The following is a 22,953-nucleotide window of genomic DNA, read 5'->3' as shown; positions in this document are numbered from 1 at the left end:
CGGATCAGGGCGAGAGGGCAAGAGGACAGTCGTCATTCGCAAATCGTTGGTATTTTTTTGTAAACATTTTCATGCAAGCTCATTGGTTTATCGCTCGTCCCCAAGATCGTAGACCCTTTATTTTCAAAGACTTTCTGCAGAATTACTTTAAAATATTATTCGAAAGTGGTTTGGGAATATTTTGAGATAATAATTCCTGTTGGTTGTGCTGAAGTAAAAAATTCATCTCAGGCACTGTGACAAATGACATTGATTTTACTTTTATTTTCTTATTCAGAACACACTAAATACATTCAAGGCACTAATGAGTGATGAGATTTCTGCTGTATACAGGGTTCGTCCGGGAAATAAGTGTACTGACTCCTGGGCCGGGCGCGCCGCTCCAGGCGCGCCCAGCACCGCTCTGACGGGCTGCGATTGGAGGGGGGTATGTTGGCAAGCGACGCTGAAAAAGGCAGTCGGCTCTGAGCTGTGGTGTAGTGAGGAGCTCTGTTAACGCGAACCTCCACGCTCGACCCACGTCACGGAACGCGATGCCGAAGTTTTTGGAGCAGCGTTATTCCATCAAATTTGCGGTAAAGCTTGGGAAATCGTCTACCGAAACTGTCGGTATGATTAACCAGGCTTACGGGGAGTCAGCCATGTCCATAAACATGATCTTTCGGTGGCACAAGATGTTCGTGGAGGGCAGAGAAGAGGTCGACGACGAGTCTTCGAGGGGTTCCCGATGATGCCTTCGCGGGAGCGTTCCAGGAATGGGAACGCCGCTGGAACAAGTGTATCGACTCACAAGGGTCCTATTTTGAGGAATATTAGCTTAAGATATGTAAAAGTGTAATAAATTTTTTTTCCTGAGCTCAGTACACTTATTTTCCGGACGAACCCTGTAATCATATTTATTCATCAATTTTACCTAATAGATTTGAAAATAATTTTCCAGTAACCTCAAAGCAAAATATTTGTTTAAAGGTGGCAATTTATGATATTGCGCTTGTGCCATGGAAAATATTTCATGCCCATCCAGGATAATTTGTCAAAACATTAATTACATGGATTATGAATTTCATCCACTCTTATTCTCTCCGTTGTTTACATTGAATATATCGATAACTCTCGGTTCCAAATTAGCATTTTGATATGATGATCGGCTATTTTATTTCCTTGGATAAAGTAATATTCCTTTCAAATAAGGTTTCGAATAAGGACTAGATTGCATTTGGATTTTTTGTACCCTACACACGGCATGGCAAATCCAGTCAGAAATGAGGACATAATAGTAGCCACTCTGTGAGGATTGCATTCATTTTATCTATGCCCACGTTTACTTAGGATTTGAGGAGAATGATAGACCGTCGAGACCTCCTGTAGTGAGGTGTTTCCATGCATTAATCATGCAGGAAAATTGACATTTTACACCAATGCGTCTGTATATAAAATTTATATCAACGTTTTATGATGTAACGTATCTACACCTGAGAGCACTTCCGAAAATTCTCTCCGTTACCAGGGCACATACAGCCAAGTTGTTTTCCAGCACAGCCATCGCTGAGCAGAGGTTTAGCATTGACGAATCCAATCCAGCAATAACGGTCTAGGGTATATGAAATCTTCACGAGGCTTTGACTAACGCTAACGTAAACATAATGGAAGGTTGAAAAATAAAATAATTTACCGGAGTAGAGTCGACTAGATTCATGATCTCAAATCCACCTCAAATGTTATGGCTGCGAGTTTCGTATATCCACGTGATTTGTAATATCAAGTGTTGGATTGTCCAAATTAGCTCCCTTTCCAACTTATCATATTCGAAAAAAATCTTTTATGCAGCGGATTTGACAAATAGTGCATAGTAACAAGAATTTTAAATCACATAGAAACTCGAAAATGCGAAAAAAACGTGAAATGTGGAAAAAATTAAAGGCAGGAGTGGCTCAAAGGACCTGTCGCGCGGGCCATTTTTCCGGACATAATTTTGACCCAGAAAGCGTCTGAACCGACTCGTATGCACCTTATCTTGTGCCGCCGCACGATATAACTCTCGGTCAAAAACGTACGACAAATTGCAACGGGTAAAAAAAACAACCAGCCTTCCTGTGTGTTCGATATTTTTAGAAAAATATTGGAAATATTTAAAATAAAATCTACCCCTACTTGGCAGGTGTGTGCTATGTGTGTAAGAAAAATTTTATATACTTTTCCGGAAACTACATAGATCGATTTCCATTCAGTTAAGGAGAAAATTGTGACAGTGAACGTATCAACTCTTCTGTAGTAAACGCAAGAAACTCCTTCTTGGGGACAAAACGTCGGTTACTTTCAACTACCCAAAATCATATCATTAAAAAAAATATACTTTCTAGAAAAAAATTTGTCTGGATTTGGCTATGTCTTTGAGGTGTTGGTGTTTTAAAATCTGTGACCCATCCATGCATCTGCATTGTTAGTAATATTGACAACTTCTCATGCCTTATTATTGATGTTGTATTCTAACTCTATTTTTGAATATTCCGTGCCATTTGCTACAGGTATTTCAATGATTCCTTTTACGCATATTGCAATAAATATTTGCATTTTAAAGAAATTGATAATGTTACGGACGCGAGATGTTTTATTCACATCAAAACTGAAATTTATGATATTTTTATCAATCGTTTAAAACATACATGTTAAAGAAATATATTAATTCCACTTCATTATCGCACAGAACAATATGAGGTTTCAATAAAATGCGTAATACATAACATTATATTTCTTCACAAATCACACTACAGACGCATGAAATCTTCTCAATGGTTTGTAAGAGCATTGTCATAAATTGACACCCTCAAATAAGGCTTTGAAGGTACATAGTGATTATTTGTAAATATCTGCGTCTGAATGTAATAAATAAATGACGAAAGAATTCTGTGGTGTGTTCAGCTAAGCTCCTATGCATATTTCTGTGGATTTTTTGCTCATTTCATCTCCTTTATAGTTCACCTGGCATTAATTTTCTCAGGATAAAAATCATGCATTTACGTAATGTACGCATTTGATTTTTAGTGCAAATTTTAGGGTAAGTTACAGTCTGCCAGAACTCCTTCTTTTACACCTCCAATACGAATCCATAATTGGTCCACATTCAAGTTATTCTTTCATCTGGATTGTATGGAAACTCGTGTGTGACACAGCATTAAGCGAAATGGGAGTTTGCCTACGATTCCTATGGCTCAATAAGGACGACTAAGAACGATGGGTTTATAACTGTGTTTTTTTTTAAATATCTGTTGAATACCCAAAGAGGATAAATATTAATACCTCAACAATAGTGCCACCCAAACTTCTTATTACTAATATTGCTACCTTTAACGTCTGTTAAAATTACTCAATACCTGTAAAAAAGAGAAATGTGGTTGCATTTGAAACCAGAGAGAAATGAATAAAGAATGAAGACAAACGCCTGTATGTTTTGGTAGTTGAAGCTGAGAGCGGTATGAAAGAAATTCGTAATGTAGCGGAGAAAGTTGGATGGAAACAACTCCGTCCTTCCGGGGGGAGGTTGGGAAGAAGAAAGGAGGGCAGAGAGAGAGAATGAATGGTAAAGAAAGGAATGGAGAGGAAGGAGAGGAACTTTATGGGGAGGTTTATCGTCTCGGTGGCCACGCCCCATATCGAAAGCACTTCCGCAAAAGAAAGAGATATTTTTAGACTCTTCCGGACCAGAAAAGGATGTTTTTTCTTCAAACGCATTTTACTGACTATATCTATCATGGCGAGACTACTACTACGTATCTTCATTTGACCAATAAATTGCGAGTGTAACAATTTCGCACGGTGCGGCGGTGAAGTGGTATAGCTCTTGTAGTAGATGTTTAGTGGTACATCTCGTGATGTAGCTCTCCTTAAGATTAGCTAATAGGTTTACCACTTATTTCCACATACGAGGGTCATCCGGAAAGTAGTACCCGTTCGTGCCGCATGAAGTGCTGACGACGCGAGTAGCCGCTGGACGAGGTCAGATAGCTTCAGTGGCTTGTCTGCCTTCTCTGAGCCAAGTTGCGTGACGCTAGCATTGCCTGTGTTGTTTCTGTGATTGTTTACAATGTTTAAAAAAATTGAGAACGCCGCCAGTTGTGAAGTGAGGGCAGTGATTAAATTCCTCAATGCAAGAAACGTTCGCCCATGTGATATTCATCGCCAATTAAAGGAGGTGTATGGAGACAATGTAATGGACGAGTCGTCTGTTCGGCGGTGGTGTCGCAACTTCAACATGGGGAGGGGGAACACACACGACGATGAGCGTTCGGGGAGACCGTCTGTCATTACAGACCAACTGGTGAGCTCAGTTGACGAATTCGTGAGGAACGATCGGCGCGTCACAATTGATGACATCTGTGAGCATTTTCCCAATGTTTCTCGAACAATTGTTCATGAAATTGTTAAACACCATCTGCATTATGCAAAAATTTGTGCAAGATGGGTCCCTCGCGTATCTCAATGAGCTGGCGGCGAAGGACTATGCAGCAGGAATACAGAAACTTGTCACACGTTATGACAAATGCCTTAATTTGCTTGGAGATTATGTTGAGAAGTAGTTTAAAGTATCCTCTTTCAAATAAAATTTTTTATGTTTGTTAATATTTACTTTTGTGTCTTTATTTCACGAACGGGTACTACTTTCCGGATGACCCTCGTACTTTGTTTTCTTACGGAGGGGAAAATTCGATAGAGCAAGTGATTGCTGCACCCGTGGTGACTAGGGATACTATTAGACAATGGGATGCTGAAGACTGTGACGGGAGAATCGAAAAAAAAAATTATGGCTGGACCTACTTTACGAAATTCCTCCATAACGAAGAATAATAAGCAGAAGATTCCACCAAGAATGTTTTCTCCACATTCACGAACAAGATTTAGACAAATTTTACCATCATCAGGTCCGTGAGAGTGGCCATCAAAAGCTCCCGGATTTGGGATTAAATGTATCTTCTTATTATTCTATTAGATGGTATAATATCGAGGAGGAGAGGAAAATAAATGGGTATTTTGGTTTGCGTTAATGGAGGTTGAAGATATGAAGATTTTAATAACGAGTAACTGAAAATAATACGATGCAGCTTGTGTGTATCATGAGGTTTAAGGATATTTTGTGTCGTGTTAGTCGGCGCTTATACGTACAAGTACAGCGCGGTGCAATGCTTGGATCCATTAAAAACCTACCCTAACCCGGTAATTGCGATCTGACCGTCTAATCAATACAAAAGCATTACACGCTTTGAATGTTTATGTTTCAATAACTTGATAATTAGTTCAATAACTAAAATGATTAACATTGTTTATCCGTGAGTTAAGCCTTTAATATATTTTTCTTCGGGATCTAAGTACTCAATAAATTCTCAATTATAATATACCCTGTATACTGCTAATGACGTATTGATAAGGTCAAATTTGAACTTAAATTTATGACTACATGAAGACTTGTATTGAAAATCGATTCCGTATGAGCATAAAAAATATATCATTATTGATGATACTGGGTCTGTCTGTAAATTAATTAGATGATTTTTTACCGCCGACGCGGACGGCTTGAGTGGGACTATTTGAGGCATGGAAGGTGGTGGGAGGTCTTGGAAAAGCAACGCGACACGCGTCAATTGTCTGTGAGCAGATTGCTGATATATTGGACCCATGTAAAAGGATCGCACCAAGAATCCACGATGTTCTCTTCCATGGATTAACGATGTGCGATATTATTTTGTGTTCAAATCGGGTTCGAAGACCATGACCATGGCTAAGAACCATGGCATGTGCCAGGAACCATTCCCAATGGATGGCTCCTGGCACAAGATGTTCCCGGAAAGTAGGTTGGAGGCTGATGAAGAATGGCCTGGACGTCCGTCAAAGACACAGTGTGACGAAAATGTGCAAAAAGTGAGAGGTAGGCTTAATTCCGATCGAAGCCCGAGAGTCAGAATGTTAGAGGAAGAGCGCAGTATTTCGTACCTCATTCTTAGAGAAGATTTAGTCATGAGAAAGGTGCGTGTCAAGATGATTCCCAAGGTGCTCTTTTTAAGATCAGAAGGCTGCTTCCCAAGAATAAAAAAGGGCTTGAAAGGCAACTATTTCGGTACACGATGAATAACGCCAACGAAGCCGTGACGAGGCATCTGAATGTGGTTACCATCGACGTCTTACAAGAAGGTTCTGTGACCGTCGGAGGTTTCGGTTTCATTGCACAGGGGTGAAACTTTGAAAAATTTCAGCAATTTTTGCTTCGTTTTTAAACAACGTTTTTCCCAGACTTGTATTCCTTATTTTTGGTAAAGACCCTGTAGCAATAATAAAAACGTTTCTCATAAATGCTTCGGAAATAAGTTATGATTTAGGCTCATGATGGATCAAAATAAATCTTGGCTTATAATATTTTTATATTTAATGATCATGATTACGGCCATGGAAAAATAATGCTCCATATAACACGCGTAAAACTGGAGTATATTGGAACCGAAAATGTTTCAACGACAGAATAAATCAGAATCTCTCCTTGAAAAAATCTTTCAACCGTTATGATATTAACTATTTATACCCACTCAGAAGGGTTGGTGAGAGATAAACACAGATACCACTTGTTCATAGGGTAGTAACTCAGAAAATACTATTCTTGTCTCATAGTCTCTAAAGATAACCGAGGAAGAGTAAAAGAGTATCTTATCCATTTTTCTCAAGTTTCATGGAACCTTTTGGGATTGGGATTAATGAAACTCTGATAGTAGGAACACTTAGCTATGTAATAATGTATACTAAACCCTAAAACCAGCATTAAATTTAGTTCCGCATTTATCTTATTCCTTAACTTTGTGCATTAAAATAATTTAAATGAAAAGGGATACACTGATATGGAAACCACCACCATGCACGATACATGACCAGGGTAAATTCGAAAAGTGCTGACCAATGCCAGGATGGCGGACCCCCCGGTCTCCACTATCGTGACTACCCTGAAAATTCCTCGGAACGATGAACAGGGAACCCAATTATATCATCTCTGCCGCCGCGAAATCGCCACGACCTCAATTACGGCCACTTATAGTTTTGTTTGCGATCGACGCAACCTTATGAGTCGCAGACACGAAAAATATAATTTCAATGCGTCACTCAACCCGGTCATTGAACTTCGAAAGATAAGTCTGTATTCATAAACCTTGCGTATTCTGCACAAGTGATTCTTCGCAAGGCACGTCCAATCACCATGCATTTTACATAAAGAGCTCCCTTAACACTTATTTTTTAAACTTTTTATGAATTTAGCTACATTATTTTCGCATGTTTTTCAATGAAAGTTAGAATCCTGTTCATGAGAGAAAACTTGTGCGGGGCGAGCTAGTCATATAAAATAAATCCCCTTAGTTCCTGATTCGTCCCGTGTTCGTCGTATTTTAACCTGAGTATATACGTTGGAAAACCGGATTGAAGGGTCTCTATGGAATTTGGTATTTAATGATTTTTGCCATTGCAAAACTTGAGGGTCAATTGATTCATCCCTATTGCTAACCGGATGCCAACACTTACTTCAACTGAAATCACCGAAACGAGACTGAACTTATTTTTAGAAAATTTTTTCCGTGCTCCGTGGTGGATTTAGTGAGTTTCAAAAGGGGAAAAAGGTAAAATTGATCCAAAATAAAAATCAGAAAAAGTTCATTGGAAAACTCAAGCCCGTAAAAAAATGATCTCACACGTAAAGGTGATCCGACTGGAAACAAAAACGTTTATAACATGAAAGAATGATAGAAGAGTTCAAACTTTAGAAGTACTCATAAAATATATACACGTATTGAGCATGACAGTCAGGGGGTAGTGACAATATTGTGTCTCGGTGATCAATGCTCTCACCTTCTCCACGCTTGGCATTAGATAGAACTCCAGAACAGCTGTAGCAGCCCTTGGGAATATAGCCCTGAGCCACGAGTGTTCAGGCCGTGCGTGTGGACAGTATGCTCGAAAATTTTGCTTCAACTTCCAGGGAAAGATTACTGAACCATGAGGGTCAGGGAACTTCACGGCGAGGTGGGATTTCGATTTAGCCTCAAAATCTTATCGCCGAGAGCTCTCTCGGCCTCACAACCCCGGATGGATTTTTATTGGAGGAACTTTAAAAGGGCCACATCGAAAAGGAACCGTAAACCTACACAACACAACTATGGCAATCAAGAAATCTCTTAGATGCTCGGGTGATGACGGAAGCAAGGGGAGAAAGGTGAGGATGAGATGTGGGAGGAACTTTTTCGTGTGCAGGGGATGGTCTCTCTCCCACCCCCCGAGACCATCTCCTCCGAGTTCCACCCCTCCTTGATGGGACGAGGAACGTGGCCACTGGCCAACCACAAATCAGAACTTCACGAGGGCGTCGAGGAAAAGGATGGAGAGGGTGGGAGAGAGGTGGTGGAGAGGGAGAAGGAGAGGGAAGTTGAGGAGTGGAAATGAAAGAGAGATTGGGAGCGTATTAAAATAGCGAAAAAAACGCCCTTCTCTTGTGATGACGCGCGAAGCAAATCGAAAAAAAACCGTACATCAAGCGGTGGGTGGCTGTGTAAATATTAAACTGCTGCCGTCGAAAAATCCATCTCCTGCGGATCTCATGAAGATCGAACTGGAGTCGCGTTGCCTCAAAAATTGAAATTGAGGTGGCACAATAAGGAAAATTTGGGTTTCGACGAGTGCTTCTGAAACGGAAATTAATTATATGAGCTGCATCTGTTCTAACTTACGAAATATAAAGAAATGATTTTTTGAAATATGATACTCTTAATAACTAATTTGTGAATACTTTTCCAACCTAAAAGAGCGAACAAATTCCGTTCTAAGATTGTGCGCAGTGTTTTTAGAATTTTGCTACTTAAAAGAATGCTTGGCTCATATTTGTATACTCGCGATATAGCTTACTGTTCTCCAAGTAACTAAAAATATGCGGATGAATTACCATGCCTATCGGACTTAGCTGATCAACTTCTAGGGGAAGCTGGGTGTGAGGAAAGTTTGTGCGGTGCCATCCAATGCTGAGGAAAAATTTGAAACGAGTACGGAAATAGGAGCATTTACAATTTAGTTCTTGAGTGCATTTTTATATTTCCGAGAAAAGGCAATCCACTAAGAAGGCACTATTTAACCCTCCAAGTCAACTTTCATTCACATATGGAAACTCTGAATAATGTTTTGAATTACTTAAAAAAATAAGGGGTTTGGTATGCAATGGACAGTTGCCTTAGAATTATCAAGTAAGCGACAGAAAGTTGCTAGAGTTAGCATAAAATGTATATTGGAATTTATGTATACATATATAATATATATATATACATGTTTATATTAATAGAAATAATCCAAAAGGTATATTATGTGATTTATAAAAAAATTGGTGCAGGGTAAAGGAAAATTAAGTAAGGAAATATGTACAAATTAATACAAGGGCAAGGAAATTTCCACGAAAAAAAATATAACACTTGAAATCTGACCCCCGGACCTTTCACTTTAATTTTTACTAAACACAATGAATGTGATTGTAATAAATAAATAAATGTATATATATATATATATAATATTGAAGTCCCATTAAGAATATTTCGCTGCATGTATTCCCTTAATTTGATTAGGGAATTAATTTAACTGTTTGGCGGTAGAGGATTTTTACCCATCCACGGCGATAGCCTGCGGGGTGTGATAACTAAGTGGGCTTAGCTTAGGTGGGTCTAGCTTACTCACTAGAGTAAGCTAGACCCACCTAAGGGTCTGGGTTCGATTTCTGGTGACTTTTGACAACCTCAGATTTACTCATGCAGCATGAAATTTCGGGTGTCAGAATATCCTGGGAAATCAGGGACGACACAGATAAAGTAACTACCCCATTTCTTCTTGTAGCGATGATTGAATTGTTTATCGAGATGAGCCTTAACCTTACCAATAAAACCAAATTTTGGGTTGACACGGTAAGTTGGCTTTGATAAACAGTTTTCCATATGATAGCTACCATAGAAATACAATAATTTCACAATTAAATGTTCGTTAACATCGTATATTTTTTGCGTCTTTGTTTCCGACTCAAAAAATATTTAACCAAATAATTTGACGATATCAAACAGATCGTCACTTCAACATAAATGAGCGAAAGGAGTAAACTTACTCAGCGTTTTGAATTCATAAATATTTTAGGGTAAAAAACATCGCTACACGAAAGATTTATGTGACGAAAAATAACCAAGTGTTTCCACTTTCAACACCGCCTTTAAATGAATTAATTACAGGTATAATATCCGTGTGCTAGCATCATTCAACTGGGAATGAAGAAAATGTTAATTGAAAATGTATACATCCTATAGAGACGAATTTATAAAGCAATTCTAATCATGAGAGAACGTTTCTGTGCCAACAAAATAACAAAACATGGCAATATACTATTGACAAGGGATGGCTGTATATAATGGAAAATAAATACGCATAAAACGACGGCTTCGAAAACATTGTCCTCCAATTGCAGCGAGATTTTCCAGGAGAAAGAGCTAAAGGCAACACATGCTTCTCTAACAGCCACTTTTTTTAATAAAAGGTAAAGAGGGGAAGACCATATTGACGAATTATAAATTGTTACCTTTTGAAACGGGTTGATTCCATTTTTGGGTTCTTTTCAGTCATGATTAGACAGCTTCCACCATCTAATTTTACTTGGCACAAAACTCATCCTTCTGAATGTTTACACGGATAAAGATAGAAAAAAATGCATCTAAGGGAGCTGATATATTTTTTGATATACTTATTGCCGAAACGCATGAGCGATAGCAAACCTCATTTTCTTCTGAAGCCAATAGTTTCTACTGCTGACCTGAAACTATGCTCAAAAACAAATACTGCTGAAGTAGCACAGCTTGTGTAATTCACAGCAGTCGTTTTCTTAGGGCGAGTTTGCAGTTTGGGCATCGTCTCACCGTGTTCTCTTGCTTGAGTGGAAAAATCCGTTCCTGAATCCTAAGTCCTGAGATCGACGGATAAAATGGAGCACACGCCGTCTGTTGCTCGCCTCATCGCGCGAGAGAGCCACTGGGCGAGCGTTCACACCGAAACGGCGACGAGTGCAGGACATGGGGTTAGGCCAACAAACACCCTGTTCGTGTCCCCGTCTCCTCCTCGCTCCCTCCCCCGCCAACTGCCTAACCATCGCCCCTTCGTCACACGCGCGACCCCCAACGGAGACTTGGCCCTAAGTGGCGGAAACATTTAGCCCTCCGTTGAGAGAGGGGGGATGGCAGGGACGAGATGAACACGGGAAGGAGGTGGCGAAGGGGAAGGCCAGCCTTCTGCGATAGATTTTTTCCGGGCCATACGTATTTCATTAAATCAATCCCTTCAACAACATCGCTTTCGTTTATATTTTACGATTTTGCGTTTCTTTTTCATACAAAGGACAGCCCCCTAAAAATAAGGAATGGATTTTTATAGATTGGATTGGATATGCTTAGAACAACGAAAATGTCTTTCATTTCTTTCAAACATCATCAAATAAAAATATGAGATGCTGAAATTGTAATTTAATTAATTTCAAGGGAATATAAACAACATTTGGTAAACGGAAACAGCGCAAGCCTATTGGGTTACGTACTATCAAAAAGGGTTCAATTTTGTTAACTGATGGTCCCGGAAAATAACCCGATTTATTTCCTTTAGTACACAATTTTATTGAGTCTTTGAATGAGATTATTATTAAAATATAACTAAGAGGAAATAACTTTATCTCAAGTTTTACGGTATAACAGATACAAGCGCCGAGTTTCGAGTAAAAAAATATATAAAGGAATTGCTTTATACCATGTTCCATAGCTTAAAAGCTTTCAGCTTATATTTTTTTTATCAAGAATATATTGTGATGACAAGATCCGTTCTGTGGATAGATGCTAGGAGGAAGGGGGGGATGGGATGATATAAGCCAAGGAATACGAGAGGGCTGGAGGGGATGGGTGAACACAGGCATGCGTTAAGTTCTTAAGGGGAAGGGAAAGAGGGCCGGGAGATGAGAGCGTGAAGGGGGGTGCGCGGGGAGACGCGCGTGACTCCCAAGGAATGCCCCCTTCCTTCGCTACGACCTCCCAAACCCCACGTCTTGTTGTCTGCATCTATTTGCGAGGTGTTGAAAATCACCGTGCAAGGAGCACGGGGAGGCGCCGTCGCCGAGATGACGGGGAGGCCTGACTGCAGAGGGAGGGCGGGTTGCGGTGAGGCGCGGCGGAGGGTCCTGAGGGGGGATGGACGTGACTGGGAAGAATGAAAGACGTGGAAATATGAGGGCGCCAACTGAAGACGCAGCGGGGGGACGACGGTGAAGGGATGCGGGCGGTGGGAGGTTGAAAGGAGGCGGATGGGGGTGACTCAACCGGCGGCGAATTAACTCCTCCCAAGTGGATTCCTCACGATAAGATGGAGTGGTTTTGTTGCAATAGACCTCCAACTCTGCATTAAGTATTCGTTAATGCTGCCTGCGCAATGCATACATTACCAAATGGTGGTTGTTTAACAAAAAAACAGAGTGTTTATGAGAATTTTTGGACAAAGTTGAGTATTGAATTTCAACCAGTAATAAATCGATTCCAAACCAAAAGCACAAGTACAAAACTGGTTACAAATATAGTTTGTATTAAATGTACAATATTGCACACACGGATGAAGAGAAGGACTCAGCCAGTCGATTAATACCTAATAGGTAGTGATGTACAGATGTCCACATTGGAGGTAGATTTCTCATAATTATATGGGCACTGGTGGAAAAATTATCAAGTTTTAAGATTTTAGAAAATTTGTTCTAAAGGAGCAAAGAAAGCAAGCAGAATAAATAACCTCGTCTGTGAGGGAGGGTCACTCAGTTTTGTATCGTTTCACCTACGTAAATGAACATAGCAATCAATTTTAGAAGCTATAAAAAAACGTAAAAGAAATAGTCAAAAACTCGGATTTATAAAAGTGGCACCAAAAGAAACACTTAGCGTATTCGTCTAAAAAAAGTGATAAGCTATGAATTTTGAAAACGATAAATATATATGCACATTTTCAAAATTTTAGTGATAAGCTATGAATTTTGAAAACGATAAATATATATGCACATTTTCAAAATTTTTTATAAAGTATCAAAATGAAGACCTAATATTTTTTTCCACTTTTAAACATTTCAAAAAACCTCTTTTCAGCATTTTGAACACGAAAAAATTAGTCTAGCGACACAAAATTGATTCACCGTATTTGAATCGAAATGAATGACGCACTGGAACTTTCTTTTCCACACAACTACCACAGCAAAAATATCCTTTTCTTCGCCATTGACACAAATAGTACAAAAATAAATAGTTACTTGGATTGGAAAGAGCAACTTCAATAACTAGTGAATTTTGTGTAACACACGGGCAACGGATGTATTTGATATTGCGTGACCGTGATATTAACACCAATTTATTTCCTACTGTGTACAAAAAATATTTCTCTTCCTTTACAAGGAACATCATTTCAAAAGAACAGCGTGTAGACAGTGGGAAAACAGTGGAATGAGGAATTCGGTAAAACAATCAATGAGAAGGGCGTAGGCACTCACATAAACACGTCATGTGGCATAGGGTCTCAAAATCTTAACAATTGATCTTCGAAAGAAAATTCACCGACAGCAGATCGCCCTAAGACACCATTTTGCTTATAAATCCCATCGAAAAAATTCATTCCTCCATACTGTTCAATATTTGAGCAATCTAACCGTAAAATCAGCCCTCAAGCCTGCGATCACGAGCCTATGTCTAACCAGGAAGTAGGGGTTGTGTTATGTCGATCGGCGGATCCGAAAGATTTAATTTTCTAAACAGGCTTCAAATTGTTTGAAATATAAATCTCCTTACAAGAGAGAACTTTCTTTTCGGCGTGGGATGAATTTAGAGCTGAGGATAGTTTTATACAGATGATCGTCAAAGTGTAAAAAACTGGAGAGCCTTATTGGTTTGATACCCACAATCTGCAAAAAGATGGACTCTTTCATTGATGGTTTAATCATCCAAACTGAAAATATACAGATAAAAAATCAGAGAGAGAGTCTAATGGGAATGAGAATAAAGTCCTAAAAATTACTTTCTTCCATTGTTAAATGAATTATCCTGCCGACAGTTTCAAAAGCAGTCACTTCATATGTTTACCTATAACAGTGATGAGTTAGACCACCACACCATCCATCCTTACAAACAGCCGTCGATCTGTACGAAGAAAAAGATTTTTTTTAGAGTTATCACCACGAATTTTGGTCCAATCATGACCTGAACTCTAAATGTATTCCTTTTTCTAGTTTCAAGCACTGAGATGGCTTGAAAAGTAATTAATTAAATAAGATAAAATAATAAGATACTAAGAAGAATTTAAATACAAATTATTTTTAATCCACGATTATGAAGAAATTGAATTTTGAGGCAAAACATTTGTACTGAATTATGACAATTTATTTTATGAGTATATAACATAAATGGTGGGTGTGGAGAAGAATAGAGAAGGTGAAATGGACTGAAAAGAAAACAAATGAGGAAGTACTTGAGATGGTGGGCGAAGAGAGAGGTTTGTTGGGAGAAATCTTATGGAGGCAGGAAAAATGGATGAAGGGAGTATTGACCGGCAAGGGGATGTTGAAGACTGTAATAGAGGGGAGAATATTAGGCAAACGAGGAAAGGGCTGGAACAGGATAGGGATATTAGACGGGATGAAGGGAGGAAGGAAGTACTCAGAGATGAAGAGGGACCTGATGTAGACTAGGCTGCTGGATTTTGTCTTGTTAGGAGTAAAAAAAAGTATTTATTTGGTAGTTGTGTCCGTCCAAAAACTTACATTAACCGGTAGATTACCTAATAATAATAACATAAATGGCTAATACTGCTTTTAATTGATGTTGAATCGGTTTTTCCCAGCATGGAGCAAATTCTTCGACTGGCCCACTCTCCCATCTACTCGTCGTGGGTTCAGGTTTAGATATTATTTTTCCAGAATATGGATTTTAATGGAAGGAAACATGGGGAGTTGCCCAAAATAATAACGTGAAATTAAATGGGATGATGGCAGAACCCCTGAGTTCTTCAAGGAAGTTCCCTCTAGTCCTAGGAGAAGAGTTTATACTCGCTTTATTCTGCATTGGCCAAACAAGCCTCGCTCATACAAACTTTCACCGCAGGAAGGAATGAATATTGCGCGAAACGTGTCAAGGCCTGGCATGATAAATCCTGAAGGTATCAAAGCACCGTTTGGAAAAGAAAAGAACTAACAGGAATCCTCAGGACCACCTGTCACTGATAAAGACTCACAAGTTTTCGAGGTAGGAGTCGGTGTTTTCCGATAAATAGTTTAATGCATCAGAATGTGAAGATTTAATATGTAATATAATGTATCATGGCGATGCCGAAAAAATGTATTCGCTTATATTTCCTAATTCTTTCTTCAAAAGGGTGAATCTCATTTTGTATTTTTTATTAGTACTTTCTTCTGCTGGAGAGCCGTTAATTAACTCCAAAGAATTCATTTAATATTAATTAAAATCTATTATCAATTGTGTTCGGTTTATAGACAAGCCAAAAAGTGCCTCGAGTAGTGTTTCCGTCGAGGGCTATCATCAAATAGGTTTTTTTCAGAGAAAAAGAGAGAAATACCGCCTTAACTCTTAAAGTCTTATAAATGTTCTCCATAAAACTTGTACAGACTAGTCCCACCGAGCTTGGAATGGATCTATCGAAAACAATTTCCCCATGGAATATTTTCAGAGATCACCTCAGAGTAACCCTATGCATTCTTTTTGTTGCGGGCAGGCATTTTCTTCTTCGAGGCCAAGTTTTCCCGCAACCCAAATAAAAAAAATGGAAGTCCAAGCGTAGTCTGGTGGAGTAGAGGGGGTAGACGGACCTCTCTCAAGGAAAACCATTCAGGGGATAACACGGACATCGTGGATGCTCCGGTCGGGGAGAGGAGCCGCGGGAGTAGCGTAAGCAAACAGAAACAAGCAGCTGGGAGGGAGGGTTGGAGGAGGAAGATGAATGGCAAAGCTATCGGGGTAAATCGGAGTGAAGAGGGGTCAAAAGGCTAAGGGATGAGGGAATTGGGGATTTGGCCGCGGCCGGCTCGGAAGGAGATGTTTAGAGCTCGTCGGACAAGGAGTGAGCGAGAAGGAAGGGGAAGTGTTGAATGGGGCACTGCTATCAATAGAATTTCGACTGGCAGTATCCGGAAGAGGCGACGGACGATAATGTAGTCGGTTCATCGAATATTTTGAAAGGCTGCACGAAAAACTGCTCGACCTTGGTTGTAAGTTTTATTTATTCCTGTTGCGGCACGAATGTTTTCAATAATGGTTTAAGTGCGTTTTTAAATATGTTAAAAACATACATGACCTGACCAGCACATTACTTTCTTCATCCTTGCAGAACTTTGATTTTTAAACTATAATTAATTTACACTTCACGAGCATAGAGAGAATAAGTTAATATATTCAATTACAATGCGGGATTTAAGGATATTTTGTGTCATGCCGTTAGAGTTTGTGTGTACAGAAGTATGTAGTGTTAGGGTTCACCAAAAAACTTCATTAAGCCGTTATCCTGCATGTAATACTAATTAATTAATAAATCAACGTTTAAAAAATAATCCTAAATTGCAATTTAAAAATATCTTACAAATTTGATCATTTTATTTTTCTAAAATTATGCCCAATGAATAAAAGTTGGAATTTCCCTTTTACTTCTCCACATATAATATGATTGGATGGCTAGTTTAGATTGTAAATTTCCCCAAAACATTTTCTCGTGACGCTATGGTATTCATCAAACCTAGGAATATACGGCAAAGTATTCTCTGAAAAGAACTGCTATCAACTAGAATTTTGATGATAGTCAAGGCTTAGCTTATTCCACGTCCAACAACTTATGAAATGCACACATGAGGGCAGGGGGGCTCATTTCATTTCCCTATGCCGCCGGCGGTTTCCGAGGAATATTTGGTGCCTAAAATATCACACAGCGTGGGAAGGTTGGGATCGCATAAACGTAATGCCAAGAATCTATCTTATGCCCTGCAGTGAGTAAGTCAGTAGTACTAAATTACATGCTGAACTATCACGCCCTTTAATTTTCTCTCATACTTCTAAAATATATCTAATTAGGCTTTCTACCTTCTGAGGCATCATACGATCAACCACCACACTTTAAATGTAAATAAACAAATCACTAGGCAAAATATGGAAGAAAACCCGTTGTCATATTCTTTTTTGAGAACATTTTAAAAACACTTTTGTATATGGTTGTCATTGATAAAAATTAATGCTTTTTTGATTTTTTGCTTATCTTTGACGGGTAATAATTCATACGCAGGAGATATGGCAGGGTAGAAAATAATTGAATTATTTCGGCAATGAAAATTTGACGAAACGTTTCATGTTACAAGCAAAGTAGTGGACATTTTATTTACAGCCAATGTGCGATTCCCTAATTAAATTTCATTGTAACCTCAAAGATAGAATAAATGAATATAGCTCATTGAAACCACACATGTCATATCTCCCGAAAATCTCTTTATCCTAACACACTCACCCTACCCTCCCATTTCCCTCAACAAATCCTTTTCTCTCCCCATCCTCTTCTCCCCTTCTTTGCAATATTTGGTTCGTGCAAACTTCTTGATCACCTACTAGCCATTTGACTGTGTCTTCACGCCTATGTTTCTTATATGTTATCCAGACCCCGGGTAGTAGTAGTAGTGTTTAGGGGAGGCGACCGACAGCTGAGGTCATTTGCGCCATAGGGGATGGACAGAAAATGATGAAGGGTGGAGAGAAATCCGGCGTCGGCATTAGCCTGCTCTTTACGAAAGGCGCCAAGGGGTCCACAGCTTAACGTCCCATCCGACGGACGGCGTACTCACTCAAAGTGCCCTCCACAAAGCACCTCAAGTAGGGATCGAGATACCTCTGAAAAATATTCAACACCGCCGGGATTTGAACCCGCGCCCTCAGGGTGGGAAGCCAGTACGTTAGCCCCCGCACCATCTCGATCCCCCGGACTCCGGTAACCACGTTAATGTTAGACTTAAAAAAAACTCCACCAACACTATCGTGTTCCATTTCGGTAAGTTTAAATTCAGTGAAACTGTTGTATTCACGGCTGGCCTCTTCTTTAAATAAATATCTTCCTACCCCCCTCAGATAAATTTTTTCGCTGAATTTGAAGAAGTAAATATATTATAATAGGTGAGATTAATGTCTAGCAAAATTCATGAAACAACTTTCCAGCTTGGAAACGATTATAAAATGTGACTAATCTGTACAGCATCAATGAAGATGCTACAATGTAATGAGGCATGTAGAATACGACTCTTCCACGTTCTACTTTTTCACGTTCTTTCGCTATGCGAAGTTAGTTTTTCATGTATGTTTTCGTTATCGGTAAACTTAACAGTAGAGAAAAGCGCAAGAACATGGAATTCATTCAAACGAAACGGATTTCGCTAAGATCTGCCCTGCCTTCAATCCATTTGTGTCATAAGAAGAAGAAAGGAGGTACCTCAAACAAAAGAAAAAGAGGACGGTGACTGAGCTGGACCACGAAAATAAATCGGAGTGCCCTCCTTTAGGTAGATGGGGAGGAAGAGGGATGGAGAATGAAGGAAGAATGGATTTCAATTCAATTCAATTCAAAAAGGTGTTTATTTATCCAGGTTGTTGTACATAACATTTATAAGCAACAAATAACAGGTAACAATGTAACAGTAAATATAAACAGTAAGTTGTACAACAAACAAGGAAGCCCTGTTTTAGGCTGTGCGCCTCTTCATGGTCTAAAAACTGTTTTATAAAGTCTTTCGTTCAGCTATTGCATGTATCTTTTATCTTTTCGCGGGGTAGCATTGGCCTGGCATTTACCCTAGGCGAAGGGGAAACCCGAAAAACCCTTCGCAGGCCAGGAAGAATGGAGGAGGAGACGAGGTTATGAGCCGGTGGTCTTCTCGAAAATGCCCCGGCTAACCCTCTCTTTCTAGCAGTAGTCTGCGCGAAGATTGCATCGGTCGACAACTACCTATGTCTCCATTGTACGCGGGACGAGAGAGGGAAGAAGGGACCCTCCTTTGGTGAGATTCAAAGACGAAGCGGACTCTTATGGAGATTGAAGGAGACGTCCACGCTCGGGGTGTATGGGAAGGGATAGAGGATCCACGGGAGTGGACGCCACCTAACCGGGCTTCCAACTCGAAAATGCCTCCTACAGACAGGATTGGGATCTTGAAAAGTGGCATAAGAACACGCAAATATTTCAAATTTTCTTTGAAGAACTCTTTCAAGAGTGGCCTAAGAGCATATCCTATGGATATAAATCAAATGTGTGACACTGATTCTATAAGGCTAGGCAGTTTAAAATAGATTTAAGTTTTTTTATTATTAGACGTGTGAAAACTATACCATTCACTCCCAGGACATCTAATGTGTTTTTTATGGAGAGTAACGATATTTCACGTTATTTTTTATCAGAAATGTCTTCGTGACTAATGGTCATCACACGATGTCTTATCCACCTAATGCACCTCAGCTTGAACGTCGTATATAATGTAAATTATATCCATCATTAGGAAAGAAGTTATAACATAGGAGGAGTTCTACGAGATGCGCCTGAGTCTTCCAATTGTCAATGCCACATATTTATTGATATTTTACTAACGTGCATGAATAGGTATATCTTCTTAGTAAAACTCAGGCCAAAATATGCTATATAAGTAAATCACGAGAAATATATTAACGTCGGGAAATTACTCATCTAACACTAATCACAAGAGTTCCCAACCAACTAATAACTGGGTTTATATATATATATATATATATATATATATATATATATATATATATATATATAAACCCAGTGCATTACTTCTACATCTTCAGAGGAAGACGGATTGTTTCCGTCGAAATATCAAGAAAATACGTGTGAGTGTTCTTTTTTTGTATTTCTATATTGTGTGCTACTGTGTATTGTACTATATATATATATATATATATATATATATATATATATATATATATATATGTGTGTGTGTGTGTGTGTGTGTGTGTATACTGCCATATGATTACTTCTATATCTTCCGATGAAGACGGAGCAGAATTCCGTCGAAATGATCAAGAAATAATGTGTGAGTGATCTTTTTTATGTGTTTATATATAGTTTGTTGCTGTCCAATTTATTATTCAACACTTCCGTGTCACGTCGACGAAATCATCTATATATATATATATATATATATATATATATATATATATATATATATATATACATATATACACACACATACTTAAATGGAAAGCCTATACTGGAATATGGTTATTTATGGTAAGTTGCTGGGAAGAATAACATAGCCACAGATTTAAAGAGGCTCACGGAGCGAAATGGAAGAAATGAAAAGTAAGAAACGTTCACCTCAGACCGTAAAGCCTTTCCAAAGCAAAAAGTGAAAAGCTTGCACAAACAAACATTGTGTGAACTTCCATACAGAGGAGGGTAATAAAACCAAGTATATTTATTTTTTGCTGTGATAGGCGACGGCAGAGATATCCTTCGCCTAACCTGAAGAATTGCTTTTGAGATGGAACGGAGTAGAAGCAGAAAATGTGTGTATGAAAAATTATACATATGCATACATATACATATGCATATACACCATATGCACACATACGAGGTCTGTTCAAAAAGTATGGAGAATTTTGAATTTCCACGAGTTACATACATTTGATTTTTGATTTTTTTGTGGCATTATTTCGGTACTTATTGTTCTCACTTATGCCGAAATGTTCACACAATTTTGACTGTTCAATTAATTGTTGACAGCTCTTTTTCTTGGACTATATTTGTCATGTGTTCATTATTTTGTCATTCTCCATTCTTTGATCCATTTTTGCCTGTTCCAAAAATGGATCAATAAATCTGTATTAAACTTAAGTGCGTGGACGCATTCCGAATGATGACTGTGGCATATGAAGAAGCTACCTTGGACCGACGCAACGTTATCGGTGGTGCAAAATGTCCTCAGAGAGCCGAGAAAATGTGAACGACGAAGAGCGTGCCGGACGCCCGAGCACGTCAAAAACAGACGAAAACATTGTTGAAGTGAAGAAAATAGTATTGGCCAACCGTCCAATCACCGTTTGAGAAGTGCTGAGGGCTAATTGGCTCGTGCCATTCGATTTTTACCAATGGTTTAGGGCATGGCCAAAAACAGCAACGCCATAACATTGCTAATAAGGAGTTGCACTCTATCCGCGACGACCTAAATTTGCCCCAGAGGGTCATAACTGGCGACGAATCATGCTTATGTTTATGACGAGGGAACTGAAGCTCAATTATCCCAAGGGAAGCCGCAGCACGAGCCAAGACCGAAAATAGCCCGCCAAGTTCAGTCGAATGTGAAAGCTGTGCTTACAGTTTTCTTCGATTGCAGGGGCGTGGTGCATAATGAATTCTTGCCACAGGGTAGAACGGTAAATAAGGAATGAAATAGTGATTAAATGATCGGAGATAGCTGTTTAAAAGTAGTGATGAACGTGCATGAAATATTCATTTTCAATTTTATTATATCTGAAAATATTGAGGAAAATATCAATCCCACAATTTGGATCCGTACTAACTCATTTAGTTTTAGTCATATTTTTCAAGCACAACACTATGCTTTTCAGGCATATAATGTTTTAAAGCATGCCCCAGTATTTTGGTATCGTTTTTCTTGCAATGAATTCTGTCAAATAAAACGCAATGATAGGGCAAACATGTTGAGATAATCGGAGAAATGATTAGATAAGACCTCGGATGACTTTCAAGTTACCCTGCCGTCACTTTCCCTTTCAAAAGACGCTCGAATGCCTCCCGTCAGCTGGGTGTCTCTCGTTAAGCTTCCCATCTGCTTCCTCGTTTCTAGTCGCTGTCCCTCCTCGCGTCCTGTTCCCCGCGATCTCATGATCTTTTCCTCTTCCTACCTGGCGGGAGTAAGGGCGGATTTTCATTTTCTCCTGGGATGACATTTGGCATTTTCGGACTTCTCATTCCATGATAAAATGGAATCCAACCTTCCGAAACCGTCTCCGACGCGCCTTGTTCTATTGTCCAATATAAGATTATCGGTAAGGAATCTATCTTATAATCGTATAAAAAAATCAACTAGTGCATCGAAAATATAATATAATAATTTAAACTCGATTTGAATATGCTATCATATGATACTGCACACCAAGATAGCACTAGTGAACAAAAACAAGAACAAAAGAACAGAAACACACATAAAATGAACTCACTCGTGTTCCCAATTGTCGGTAGCGATACCACCTTTCTCAAGGTAGAGAAGGAACATCATGTGTCACTGTATTTCAGTCAAAATATTTTCATTGATTTAGGACAGAATACTGGAAAAATATTTAAAAATACAGGCGATAATTGACAGTTTATACGCCATCTTCTCAAAGTTTACTCAGATACTTAGACAGGCACTTACTTAGACAGTACTTTGATTTGTTTCTCCTAAATACGTATTAGAATATAGATAAACGCCAAAGATGCACGAATTGATTACTTAATAAGGTACTCGTTTGTTCAACTGGAAGACGCAATGATAACTATCCGAGAGCGCTTTCCTTTAACGATAAATCCTGCAACTATTAATCACAATGGCGTACCAAGAGTATTTGAAGCAGGCGAAGCAGATACACAGTGTTGAACAGTAAGTAGACGGTGAGGGAGGGAGAGCGGGTGGGAGAAGCTGGAGATGAAAACTGAGGATATATGTGGAATAAGATTAAACTGTTTTACTGCAATTTCGCGTTTCTATCACCATGTTCAAACGCGCGGAGCCAAGCGCAGACACTGAGATGATGAGATCAAGGTGGAGGAAGAAAAAGAGACCAGGGAGGCAAGCCA

The 22,953-nt window shown here is 39.1% G+C and overlaps 1 protein-coding gene across 1 annotated transcript in view; it reads right to left on the bottom strand.

Moving 5' to 3' along the window:
• Positions 1-22,953, bottom strand: part of LOC139688092 (growth hormone secretagogue receptor type 1-like) — a 570,688-nt gene that overhangs the window by 311,710 nt on the left and 236,025 nt on the right. The window lies entirely within an intron of this gene.

Source organism: Hetaerina americana, unplaced genomic scaffold, assembly GCF_022747635.1.
Source record: "Hetaerina americana unplaced genomic scaffold, ioHetAmer1.1.p SCAF_2, whole genome shotgun sequence".
Taxonomy (NCBI): domain Eukaryota; kingdom Metazoa; phylum Arthropoda; class Insecta; order Odonata; family Calopterygidae; genus Hetaerina; species Hetaerina americana.
The sequence above is the reverse complement of the archived record's forward strand: the minus strand, read 5'-3'. Positions and strand labels throughout refer to the sequence as shown.